General features: G+C 37.7%; 1 protein-coding gene across 1 annotated transcript in view; it reads right to left on the bottom strand.

Annotated features, from left to right (window-relative positions):
- GMDS (GDP-mannose 4,6-dehydratase) overlaps positions 1–14,153 on the bottom strand; it is a 655,177-nt gene that overhangs the window by 278,273 nt on the left and 362,751 nt on the right. The gene's annotated exons all lie outside the window — the stretch shown is intronic.

Raw genomic sequence — 14,153 nt, 5'->3', positions numbered from 1 at the left:
ACTACTGTATTGGGCTCCCTGAGCTCTCCAGGTTAAGGAGTGTCAGAGGCACCATGATACATCTGTCTGGTAGCCCCTGGTGGGATCATCTTTTCTTAGTGAACGAACATCGGCATAAAGAGTCAGTAACTCCCTCCTCATTTAATAATAAAACACAACAAGACTTTCTATTTACAGAACTTTTGTGAGATTTGGGCTAAATAACAGCCTTGCTTCCTAATATGTTTCTAAACTGAATATAAGATAATTCTTAATGGAGTTGGGTGGTAGCGCAGCGGGTTAAGCATAGGTGACACAAAATGCAAGGGCTGGTGTAAGGATCCCGGTTCGAGCCTCCAGCTCCCCACCTGCAGGGGAGTTGCTTCACAAGTGGTGAAGCAGGTGTGCACATGTCTACCTTTCTTTCCCCCTCCTCTCTCCATTTGTCTCTGTCCTATGCAACAATGATGGCATCAATAACAACAATAAAGATATCAACAATAAAACAAGGGCAACAAAAGGGAATAAATAAATAACTAGATGTTAAAAAAGATTATTCTTACATGGAATGAGTTGAAAGGCAATTTCTTTTTTTAATATTTTATTTATATATTTATTCCCTTTTGTTGCCCTTGTTTCACTGTTGTAGTTGTTGGGTAGAACAGAGAGAAATCGAGAGAGGAGGGAAGACAGAGAGGAGGAGAGAAAGACAGACACCTGCAGACCTGCTTCACCACCTGTGAAGTGACTCCCCTGCAGGTGGGGAGTCAGGGGCTTGAACTGGGATCCTTATGCCGGTCCTTGCACTTTGTGCCACTTGCGCTTAACCTGCTGTGCTACCGCCCGATTTCCGAAAGGCAATTTCTTATGCAGCTGTCTCAAATGGAATAATTAAGAACAACTTATTTTAAAATTCACATATTGCATTCATATGGTTAAAATCTCAAAAATTAAGAAAGCATGTGCTAAGTGACTCCATCCAATCACTGAATACCCTTCACTGCTATACATGTTGTTCTGATCTTGCTTTTCCAATTTCACATATCTTAGGTTTTTCCATTTTATAAAGAATTCTCTTGCCATTTTTTACAGACAGCTCCCAGCAAACTCTGTTATAGATTTATCATAATTTATTTTACTATTTAAATTTAAATATTAATTTGTTCTCTGTTTATGGGTTCCAAGAATGTTTTTAGACTTTTTACATCTTGTGATGATTCTGTTCTGTGGTACTAAGCAGTATTTTTGTCCTTAGGTTTAGTCATAAATTGAAGTCTGCCATCTACCTACTATAAGCAACACTGTGTCCTATTTTATATATTCAACAGGTATTTGAGCATCTACTATTACATGCCTAGGTCTAGCTACCTTCAACATATCAAAAAGATGTAGGGGTGTAAGGGCATCAATTTAAAAAATGACCAGTGTCAATTATGGGTTTATAATGCCATTACTCAGACATATCATATATACAATTCAAAAAGGGCCTAAAGTAGTATACTGTCAGCTGATATATATATATATATGAATGATGCATGAATGCATGGATGTAAATAACTTCTAAGTTAGCAAAAATAATTTCAATCATTTTCCAATTCAAAATTATGTAAGAAAGCAGGTGTTTTATCACAAATATGTGAGTTTAGATGTAGACTCTGTTATTGCAATTTCTTTCTAACATCCATTCCTAGAACTTAGTGGGTTCCTGTATATGAAGGAGTCTTTTCTCTTATTTTACAAGATCACTAAGAGGACTGAAGGGATAACATACACAAAGTTTTCAAGAGTTGATGTGCCCTTAGTCCATGACAGAGTTCTCCCTAACCTCCAATAGATGGATGACCTCTAGCATGCCAAGCATAAAAGCTCTTTTGGCATTACAGATTGAGAGCAAGAATAACAAGCAAGTGGGAGGCACTAAATGAGATGAAATGATATATTACATGGGAATAGGCAGGAAAGATACAGAACTTCATGTTGGGGGAGAGAAGGCTGTCAGGGAAGTTAACCTTGAGGACATACTGCCCAAGTTGACTGAGGAGTTGGTCAGATAAAGTACAAAAGACAAGTAACCAAGGACAGGATGGAGGTGGGCCGAGTTGACGCAGATTCTAAGTGTGGGTAATACTCTATATGCTCTGTTCTTGTAGTCATGAACATGAAATTCCTAGCTGAGGTAGCAGTTGCATTCTTTTTATTATTATTCTTTCTTTATTGGGGGATTAATGTTTTATAGTCAACAGTAAATACAAAAGTTTGTGCATGCATAATATTTCCCAGGTTTCCACATAACAATACAACCCCCACTAGGTCCTCTGCCATCATGTTCCAGGACCTGAACCCTCCTTCCCACCCAGCCCAGTCTTTTACTTTGGTGCAATACACAAACTCCAGTCCAAATTCTGCTTTGTGTTTTCTTTTCTGAAGCAGTTGAATTCTTTGGGGAGTAGTTATGTCACATTCTGGTGGTTCTATTCTACTCTTCCAGAAAATAATGTGAAAACAAGGTGAAATGAGAGGAGATATGTCACTGTAAAATAATCATTGTCATCTGAGGAACATGTAATCTAAAATCACAATCAGATTTCTGTCATTTTCAGATCTAAGGAAATAAGCATTTAAAAAAGAAATTATTAGTTTTTTTAAAACTAAGTTTTTTTTCTAAGTCAAAATAAGTAAGTGCAGGTAATAGTGCATATATGTGAACTGAGTAAGCTGATTATAAGTTTATGGTTGTGAACAAGTTGATTATGAATAAGATCATATGCATTGATGCTTTTGATCACAACAATTTCAAGGACCAAAATTTGGTAATATGATAGAAACAACCATTCCGTGAAGGAAAAAAAAAAAAAAAAAAAGATGGTCAAGTCAATAGTCCAGAGGTCACTAAGAATTTTTCCTTTGTTTTATTTTTAATACATTTTTGATTTCCTGGTGTCTTATCATTTGTAACAAGTCTTGTTTTCCAATGGTTTTGTTGTATATTTAAGAAAAAAGCCTAGGGGGGCCAGGCGGTGGCACACCTGGTTAAGTGCTCACATTATAGTGCACAAGAATCCAAGTTCAAGCCCTTGGTCCCCACCTGCAGAGGAAAAGCCTCACAAGTGAGGAAGCAAGCTGCAGGTGTCTGTCTCTCTTCCTTTCTATCTCCTCTTCTGTTCTCAATTTCTCTCTTTCTCCATTCAATAATAAAGAAAAAAAATTAAAAAATAATAAAAAGAAAAAAGCCTAGGGTCAGATAGCTCACCAGGTAGCATTACCATAGATTCAAGAAATTGAGAGGGAAGGGGGAGATAGGGAGAGAGAAAAAGAGATACCTACAGCACTGCTTCACTGCTCATGAAGCTTTGCCCCTGCAAGTGTGGACTGGGGACTTGAACCTGGTTCTTACACATTGAAACAAATACACTCAACCAGGTGCACCACCATTCAGCCCCACTATATACTTTTGCCTCAGTTTTGAGCCCTACACTGCATGGAAAGTGAAATGACAATGTAGGAGACACTGGTGCTATGTAGTCTCCCCTTTCTGTCTCTGTATCTGAATGAAAAAGTGGCTTGATGCAGTGAAATTACACTCAAGACCCCAGACACTCACACACACACACACACACACACACACACACACACACTAAATTTAAGCTCAGACTTTGTCATATAAAAGTCAGCAGAGATCAAATTAAATGCTCACATATGGGTGTGTATACATTACCAGTTAACCACCGACTTAATAACTGCTACCCCATTTCACTAAGCTTAGTAAGGCACTTATTAGTAAAGGCATTATTGTCTTTTCTACTTTGTGTTAATGGTTAGATATTTACCACAATATTTTCTACTGTTGGTAAGTAAAGATATTTTAAAGTTACACTGAACCTGAAAGAAATTAGAGCTGTGTATTTCATAACAAAGTAGCTAATAATCTTTAACTATTGGAATAAAATTTACTAGCTATTTCAGCTTACAGAAAAATATTCTTTTTAAAAATTTTTATTAGTGATTTAACATTGCTTTAAAAAATTATAATTCTATACTTTTCCTATCACCAGAGTTGTGTCCCCATTCCTTTCACTGAAAAATGTATCAGTTCTCTCAAGAGTTGACTGTTACAGAAAAATATTCGCATGATAATAAGCTAACCTATAAAATGAAGACTGGAAAACAGTGGTTGATGAACCGATTTTATTACTGTGTAGCCTTTTTCCCCCCCTCTTCTCACTGAATTTTGTTAAGTCCTTTCTTTCATCCTTGTAAAATTCTATGAACTCTTGCAGATCTTTCTCATCTGCAGCCAAGCTCTCATTCAAAGTAGAGGACACCTGAAATACATAAATCCGATCGCAAAGTTACATTTTCTGTGCAGAGCAAAAGCTTGTCAGGAAAAAGGTAATGAAGAAGAATAGCTTAGACAGAGGGGTTTAATGATATCCAGCTGCTACTCTATGTTACTTGCTGATAAGACTTTGTTTTAAGTTTACAATACAGAGAGTTTGGGAAAAGGCTAAAAATTCATATACAGGAAGTGCAAGTCTTTACATTTCATTTGTTCAATTTCCGCTAGCTTTTACAATTATGTTCATACCAGGTTTAATTTTCAGAATGTTCAAATGTGTCATTGTAATATGTTAAAAATAAAATTTTAAATTGCATTCAAAAGTGTAGAAATATTACACCTTAGGGAAAAGACATTTAACCTACTTGGGTTCGCCACATGTTCCAGTGATAAGACAAAACCTGGGAAAGCACAGATTATTAAATGTTCACTGTAATAATATGTCACTATTGTAGCAATTTTTCTGAACTAACAAAAGGGCAGGAGTGGGAGAGAGAGATTGAGCACAAAAGTGAGAATGAAAATGCTCTTTCCAGTGGAGGGGATACAATCATTTCTTCTTAACATTCAGCAAGATACCATAAAATTAAACAAATGCAGTTTTGAGAAATGGAAAAGTCTAACAAATTATACTTGATTCAGGATTCAAATTCCAAGATAATGTGACTTTTTGGTCTCCTAATTTGTTACTTGCAATGACATTGTTCAAAATGCTAACTCGTGTGAAGGACCCATTACTAATGCCTAACCTTCTCTGGGCAGGAATGCATTTTGATGAATCCTTGTCATGTAAAGGAAGTGACTAGCACAATTCTCTGTGGGAGCAAAGCAGTTCGAACTCTCTGAAACACAAACTTCAATATCTGCAATGTGAATACTGCTTCAACAGAATGAGTACCACAGGAGCTGAAGAGTTAAAAAAGTAGAAGCGATGTTCTTTCAGGCTAATGAAACCTTCCTGTAGGGAGTTCCTTTCCCAGTGAGTGGGAAAGGAATGGTATGAATAGCTGGTACTCTGTGCACTTTCCCACAGGTCTGGACAGGATCTCCAGCTTAGCATCTATGGTTCAGAAAGGAAGACGTGTGTGGAGGGCAGGCTGGAGAGTCAGGCCTCCCAGGGAGGAGGCGACAGGAGGACTGGAGGGACCAGACTTTGGCGCTCCCACATAATTTTCTGCCACCCGCTAGCTCTGAGAAGCTTGACAAAGAAAAACCTTTTATTGATATTGTTGTTGTTGTTAAAAGGCAAAAGGTACAACAAGGAGGTCAGTGGCAGGTACCTGTCTAGTGGCATTTTATACCACTGGAGTAAACTATCCACATGCAGAACTTAAAGGAATGTTCCGTCTTTGTGAAAAGTCTTCAGATACAGGAAAAGTGAATAAAAGAGGAAGGTTTTGCTTCCCTTCCCAAACTCAGCTCTTACAGCCTCTCATGTTACAAATTTGCAAGCTAATTGCTTAGAGCCAGACATATTAAAAACTTTCCCCTTGCAATGAAGTGAATACAGAAAGATCCAAGCTAGAGAACTTGGCTCTAGACTTTGATAGAGTTCTGAATTTAAAAGTCTAATTCAGGGGAATCATGTTTGCCATGTAGTTCTCTCAAACACTGGCATTATTGAAATTACTCCTAATGACTTAATTGATTTAACCAATACCTCAAATAAAGATCAGGCAGTAATTAGCTTAGTCTGCAGAAGCTGGAGAATTAGGACTGATGAGGTTTTCTGTAATGGGTTTGGTAATTTTTTCCCCGCGTACATAAAAATGTCTCTGAAATTTCAGTTTAGACAATCTCTGGTTTGATATATCAATGGAGATCAATATCGACAATAGATAAAATGCCAATTTAAATGGGAATGACTTCGGGATTAGTGTGGGGAGTGGAAGAATTTCTTTTCTGTCTTTTCTTTGAGCTCTCTTTTGAAAGGAGAAAGGAAATGGCAGTATTTTGTGACTCATCCCTTGGAACAGCATTCCAAGTGTGATTTACTTAATATAGCCCTATAAATCACCTAATGCAGAAATAATCTCAAGATCTGCATGTAAACATAGCTATTAAAATATTACAATTACTCTGTTTGCTTAGTGTTCATAAGGTGTATCTCATCTTAAAGTAAACAGATTTTTTTTCCCCAGGTGGAGCATCTAAACTAGCATCCAAATTACATGCCCATCTAAGAATGCTGAACTCAAGTTAAGTATCGCGTTATCTAAGTGTAACAAGTGCATGAGTAGGAAGGAGAGACTATTATATCTTTAGTTGACATTTTTCTGCATTCAATTTGCAGTCCTTAACTGGACATTAATTTAATTCTGTAGTTGACTATTACACTGGTTGGCAGTAATTAATCATGGCAATGATTTTTAGCTCAGAAAAGAAAAAGCATTTCTTTTGACTATATATGTTTTAGAAATTCACTCTGTACTGGCAAGTTTTTTTTTTTTTTTAAAGTATGCCAGGGGACCCAGATACATATGTTTTATTGCTAATTTTTATTTTTGACTCATGTGACTTCACTGTGTTTAGTGTGGTGATCTGTAACTGTAAGCAATCATCTTCCCCATTACCATTGGGTTAAAAACTGTAAACCATCTACAATTACTAGCATGATCCCTAACCTCTTCAAGGTGGTAATCCAGTATTGGTTGTTAGCTGTCAAATTTATTTCCCTTTGGTGAAATATACCCTGGATTTAATTAGCAGTCATTCTTGATACTTTATGGAGTGGAGCCCAAACTCTGTGGCTTTGACATTTAACCCCTGACCTTTAAATATTTACCAGCTTTTAAACTGGTTGTATACAATTATCCCTTCAAGTATATCACAGATCCATCATTTTGACCATGCTAGTCAATTCCAAGTTAGATGTACTATTCCAACTGATGTCATAATTTTTTCATTCTGAAACTGAAAATAAAATTCTCTTGCTCCACAATAAGTTCTTTCAAACGGAGCTAAAACCACTGGTCACTCACTAGAAGCCATCCATGGGAGAGCAGGGTGGACCACTAGCCAGAAGTCACACCCACAAATAGGACAAGCAGGCAGCTGAATCTCCAATGCTGCTCTTCTGGCTCCTGTGAGCCCTTAAGAGTAGTGTGGAGAGTTTAGAACCATTTTCATCTTTATTCAGAATTATGGAAGGAATACCTAGGAATTATTTCCTTCTGTTTGGCTAGCTGTCAGGAATCAACTTTACAAAAGCATTAATTTGAGAATTACATATTTTAAAAAGTTCTTTCTAGGTTGCCAGGACAGCAAAATAGAATCTTCTTACTTCCTACTTGTGCATAGAACTCCCTCCACAGTGATTACACAAAACAGGTGCTTTTAGAATAGTATACTTAAACTAATTAAATAATTATTTTTAATTTGGTACTGGTGATCAAATCCAGGGTCTCATACAGGTGACATATGCACTCTTTCCACTGAGCTACATTCTGGCTTGAACATGGTATCATTTTAGAAGTTGATTCTAATTCAAAAGATTAGAGGAGAAGAGATGCCTTCATTCCACAGTGCCAAATGTAAAGAGATAAAGTGGCTATTTTCTCATGGAGACATTTCAAGATCTCATTTCAGGGAAATACAGTCAGGTTGTCACTTCGGAAAGTGCAAACCACTCCACTTGTCCTAGCACCAGACCATGCGCAATGTGTGGTAGGTTCTCAATTACTGCCTCTGAAGGAGTATTAAGAAGGCAGTCATGAATGTGCCCACCAGTAGGACAAGTAAGTTTGTGCAGGTAGCAGGGGAAATGTACGTGGAAGTGAGAGAAGCAGAAACAGAAATAGAAGCAAGCATCACTGACATCTCCTCCATCTGAGCAAAAGGGAAATCAGAGGAGAGAGAAGTTTTTGCTGCTAGTGGGGTGGCCATACTCTGACTCTAAATTAGGGCCAGATGCTCCCTTTTGGCTACTTTAAAAAAACCAAGTCTGAGGCAGCTGTACTTCCAAGTAGAACACCGAGTGGAGCCTCTGATGTCCAGCTGATCCAGAGGCCTGTTTTCTGTAAGGAGCCAAACCGACATCTGAATCAGCTGGACTTAAAAAAAAAAGTCTGTAAAATAGCCATAATGTGTGGTCTCCAGCGTCATCTCAGGAAATGTTGTTCAGGTTGGGAAAATGCTTCAGTGGCAGTTTGGTGCTTCCTGGATCTGGCAGTCACTTATTTTGTGTGGGTGGAAAGCTGCCTAATCAAGAGATGCTGGATGACAATACAAATTAAAACTAAAGGGCAGGCTGACATCAGTAAGTCATACTCCTTTCACCTCCCTTTGAGGTGGATACACGAATCAACTGTATTCAGAAGTTAAGTATCAGAGGGTGAATAAGATACACAATTTCATTAATTCATACTTTAGTGATGTTAAAAGATCCTAAGTAGGAAATGAATAAGGTTGTTAAGTCATGGGCATTTATCTTTAGGGAGTGCTAAAGTGCTAAAAGTAAAATGACTCCCTCCCATATAACCCTTGCCTTTTGAATATCCCGAAGTATTTCAAGGCGTTGTTTCAGTTTGTTCTCAGTCAAAGGTGAAGTTTAGACAGGGAGGAGGCTGACTAAGCACATTTTAGTTATTTGTAAGAAACATGATACTCTAAGTAAAAAAAATATTCCCAAGCTTTTGAGTATAAAATAAAATTTGTATGGGATCAAAAATTCACAAAAAAGCTAGCCAAATACCGAACTTTTTGAAGTGATTCTTACTTTAAAAATCAATGTCACTATTAGTGAAAAAGGACCAAATGTTTTTTAAAGGAAATAGCTACACAGCCTACCCATTCCACCTGTCCAAGCTACACATCAGAACAACTTCAAACAGGTTAATGTTGTTTAGTTTTTAATTTTTATCTTTTTTAAGATCTTCTTTTAAAAACTGTTTATTTGACTTGAGAAAACAGACAGAAAATGGGGGGGGGGTAAGATAGAGAGGGAAAGATAGTCACTGCTTGTGAAGTTTGCCCTGTCACTGGGGACCTGCGGTGGCTCAAACCTGGGTCCTTGTGCATGGTAATGTGTGCACTTAACCAAGTATGTCACCACCACGTGGCCCTCTAACATAGTTTATTTAAATAATTTCAAAAGTTGGGAAGGAGGAAACTGTTAATACTAGGATGGAGAAGTGAACAAATCCAAGGTTAGTTAAGATTTTTCATTCATTTCCCTATTTTTTGTTGCAATGCTATTAACATATAGTTATTTCTCTCTCTTTATGTATTTGAGAGAGAGGCTATAAAAACTCCTGTTGGCAGAGGTGGTTGGTGGACCTGGGGGCATCACTGGGTCTATCACTTGACTTTTTTCTCTTTACTTTCCTACTTCATATTGCCCAACCAGGAACCCCTGCACTACAGCCTTTATTTCTGAAGAATTTCTCTAAAGCTGACTTCCCTTCATTATCCCTAACACTTTCTTAAGACTTAAAAAATATATATTGGCTAGATACAGAAAGAAATTGAGAGGGGTTGGGGAGATAGAGAAGGAAAGAGACAGAGAGACACCCATAGCACTGCTTCACCACTTGTGAAGCTTTCCCACTATAGGTGGGGACCAAGGCCTTAGTGCATTGTAATATGTGTGCTTAACTAGATGCACCTCCACCTGGCCCCTCCTTAACACTTTAATATTAACCTTTATTTATTGGATAGAGACAGATGAAAATTGAGAGGGAAGAGGGAGACCGAGTCCTTGCACATTGCATGCACTCAACAAGGTGCACCACCACTTGTCCCCCTATCACTTTCTTAATTCATAAGTTTACTCATCTAGTTGGCAAGATTTTGATGATTTAGAATGGCATTCAAGCTTGCAGAACAACAAAGGATCCCCTCCCAGGCTTTAATCTTCCCTGTTCTACAAAACTGCCTACTTATAGTTCCCTCCAAAAGATGATGCTATTTCAGACTTCAGAAATCTATGTACGTGACATTCCATCCACTCAAAATTCCCTTCCTTACCTTCTCTAAACTTTTTTTTATTCTTCAAAACTCAGCACAAAAATCTCCGAGTCCAAAACATCTTCTGTGGGGGCTTAGTGACTTCCCACTATCTCCCTTCCTAAAAGAACCTTGGATAATTGAGGTATTTAGTCTCATCGCTGTGCTTTGGAAAGGCCAACCACAGCCTTGCCTTGAGTGCTCCCACTTAACTCATTTGACTAAGAAAGGGCCAGGAATGGTATCTGACTCACTTCTAGCCAGTGAGATTAGAGAAGTTTGCTGGGGTCTTCCAGGAAGTTTATGGGACATTATTTTGTCTCCAGGTTGAGAATAATGTGGTCTTTATTGCTATGAGTTGTGAACAGACAGTCTGGGTTCTGGATGACTCTTCATCAGCCAGTGGAAAAGTCCATCTATCTCCAGATGTCTGGTTGTATATGACCATATATTTCTTTATGGGTAAGGCCAATTTGATTCAGCTGTTTTGCTACTAGAAGCTAAATAATGGTCTTACTTATTCTTTTGTGGAGGCAAGGAGAGGGAGATGAGGTGTTTAGTATTCTTTACCTTCAAAAGTTACACTGAGATATAGAGGATTGAACTGTGTATTTTTAAGATTTCAGTGTGGATAGTTTCTGCTGAGTAGTAGATAATGGACAGCACAGATTTTGAGTCATGTGCCAATGTACCAGCACCACTGCCCACAGGCCAAGGGACAGCCCTCAGGGTGGCAAGAGGTATAGCCTTGAACAGGCAGGTCCATTCATGCATAAAGCAGGCTCCTGTCATGTGGGTCAAAGAGGACATGTCTCAACTCCTCTGGATGTCTTAACTCCAATTTAGAAAACAGCCCATGTTAGCACAGAATTAAGGTGGAAAAGCAACAAAACCACAATGATTAGGTCTCTCCCTCTAGGCTTCCTCCAACATCAGATGAGGTCCATGTTGCTAACATCCATCTTGGGTTAAGTTTAGGATAGCTTAAGGCTGCTATGCTTCACTTGTGAGGTACTTCCAGAAAAAGAAAGTGGAGCTGGACAGATGTCACCACATTTGCATAGCCTGTCTGAAGCGTAGACAGCTATCCACCAACTTCCTACCAAATTTTCACTCTGAGCATATTTGCTCTCAAAGCATTCATCGGTTTTACTTTCACTATCAGGATACAGGAGATCACAACAGTAACAAGCATGTATTAAATATCTACCATGTGTCAGATACTGTAATAGCAGCCCTTGGATTTAATACCCACAATAATCCTACTCACATGGCTTATTTTCTCCAAGCCTACAAATGATGAAGTGGCCAGACTGAAGTTGAATGTCTCTACCTTATCCTTCTCCAAGGTAAAGTGCCAAAAGAAAAAGAAGCTAAAAATAAAATTCCTCCTACTGGAATGAATTTTTTCTCAAATCAGAAGACTAGAGGCTGCATGCTGAGTGCAGAATGATGCACTTTGATCTTTAAAAAATAGCTATAATATTATAGCATTTTTACCTCGAATAATTTTTACCTATTTTAAGATAAAACTTAAGATTCTTGACATACTGAGCTTTACATTTAATATGAATTTTGAAATAAAAAAATGCTTGGCATATTTTTTACATTAATCTTGATTTTTTTTTTCTTTAAATCACTGATAGTCTTCATTATCAGAGAAACTATTTCAAAAATTTGTACCAAAAAATATAACAACTTAGGTCTTTTTTCCCCTAGGGGAACTGAAAAGAATCTGACATAGTGTCCTTTTGTCATCATCGAAGATATTTTAGTTAGGAATTATGGAAAAGATAATGAATCTATGAGCTACCTGTATTGCAACTACCAAATAACTTGAATAACATCAGCACTACATGCAAGTACATTTCAAAATAACTTTGGTTCAAGTCCAAATGGAAATAATTTAAAAAATAAGTACATTCATTTCTCTTTTAGATAATTTCATCCAAATAGCATAACAGAAAAATGCACTTTCACCTTAAGGTAGTATTTCTTAATGGGAATGAATGACTAAGATTAGTATTCCTGTCTAAATGAAATACAAATTTTGTCTCAGAAGACGTCTAAATTTTAATGTACTACTTAATAAGTGTTTCTAAAGTTTAGTGCATTTAAATAATTTATTCTTACTATTTTCTTCATGTTCAAACGGATTATGAAATGTGACTCTGGTTACTGAGGAAAAATAGAATCATCTGAAATAATGGCACGACAAATTGTTTTCATATCACATGCCATTTTCCATCTGAGATTGAGGTAATTTGTCAATGTCATCATCTGATTCTTTAAGGATTTCTATATTATGCATTACAAATAAGAAAAAAGAAACTTCTGTAATGGACTGAATTGATGGCAGGAAGTATGATGGATTTCATATCCATGGCTCATTATCCCATACTCAAGATTATATTTATGCCTGTAGTAGATGAAAAATGTATTCAGATAGTAAATAATAGTTGATACAAAAGGAGAACATTCCTCTCAATAGAGAACTGGAAAGATTAAAAAAAAAAACAGGTCCAGTGGGTAGCGCAATGAGTTAAGTACACATCGTGCAAAGCGCAAGAACCAGCATAAAAATCCCTGTTTGAGCCCCCGGCACCCCACCTGCAGGGAAGTTGCTTCACAAGCAGCGAAGCAGGTCTGCAGGTGTCTATCTACCTATCCTTCTCTCTGTATCCCCTCCTCTTTCCATTTCTCTCTGTCCTACCCAACAACAATGACATCAATAACAATAACAAAGGCAACAACAAGGGCAACAAAATAGGAAAAAATGGTCTCCAGGAGCAGTGGATTCATAGTGCAGGCACTGAGCCCCAGCAATAACCCTGGAGGCAAAAACAAAACAAAAACCCACTACGAATGTGCAAGGAGTAGAGTTGAAAAGGCAGGGGATAACACAAAAAGAGAAAGGAGGTGAAAGGCAGAGATATGATCAGAAGGAAAAACAAAGGTCCAGGACAGCATATGAAAAACTAGGTTTTTTTGTTGTTTGTTTTTTAATTTGGCGTCTATAGTCCATATCTTTTTGAGTATAGGACATCTTTTGGACGCTCCTAGTCCAAGAATGCAAAAACTCTGATAAAGCAAATGATGCTACATATTAAACTGGAAAAACTCAAAGGAGGAAAAGCAGTTGTTCTCATTCCTGGTGAGAACAACTTCTGATATACCAGTACTTTCAATGAACAGTACTGTGTCTCCTTTTATTAAAGAGAGAATAAATATTCCTGAAAAATCTAGAAGATGCAAGAAAGACGATGAGAGAAGGGATGGAATTTCCATTCTTGGCAATGTTCAAAAGGTCAAAATAGAAAAAGGCTATTAAGTCAGTCTTGGATTTTTAAATATCACCACTATGATTGACTTTGGCATCTAAATCTATGATCCTAGTTCTCTTCCACATTTCCCATGTCTGCTGTCACTCAACATACACTTGCCAGTCAGTGGTCAAGTCCAGCATGTTTGCCTACATACTAAAGTGTGTTTCCATCCTCCATGATCAGGCACCAAACCATCTTTAATTTTATTTTTAAAAAATATTTTATTTATTAATTTACTTTTTTTGTTGCCCTTGTTGTTTTTCATTGTTGTTGTAGTTGTTACTGATGTTGTTGTTGGATAGGACAGAGAGAAATGGAGAGAGTAAGGGAACGACAGAGAGGGGGAGAGAAAGATAAGACACCTGCAGACCTGCTTCACCGCCTTTGAAGTGACTCCCTTGCAGGTGGGGAGCCGGGGGCTCAAACCAGAATCCTTCCGCCAGTCCTTGCGCTTTGCGCCACATACGCTTAACCTGCTGCACTACCGCCCAACTCCCGAAACCAAACCATCTTTTATGTTCATCTCTTTCTTCATGTTAGTATGCAATGTTCTGGACCGGGTATTT

Source organism: Erinaceus europaeus, chromosome 4 (genome assembly GCF_950295315.1).
Source record: "Erinaceus europaeus chromosome 4, mEriEur2.1, whole genome shotgun sequence".
Classification (NCBI taxonomy): domain Eukaryota; kingdom Metazoa; phylum Chordata; class Mammalia; order Eulipotyphla; family Erinaceidae; genus Erinaceus; species Erinaceus europaeus.
This window is presented reverse-complemented; position numbering and strand designations above follow the sequence as displayed.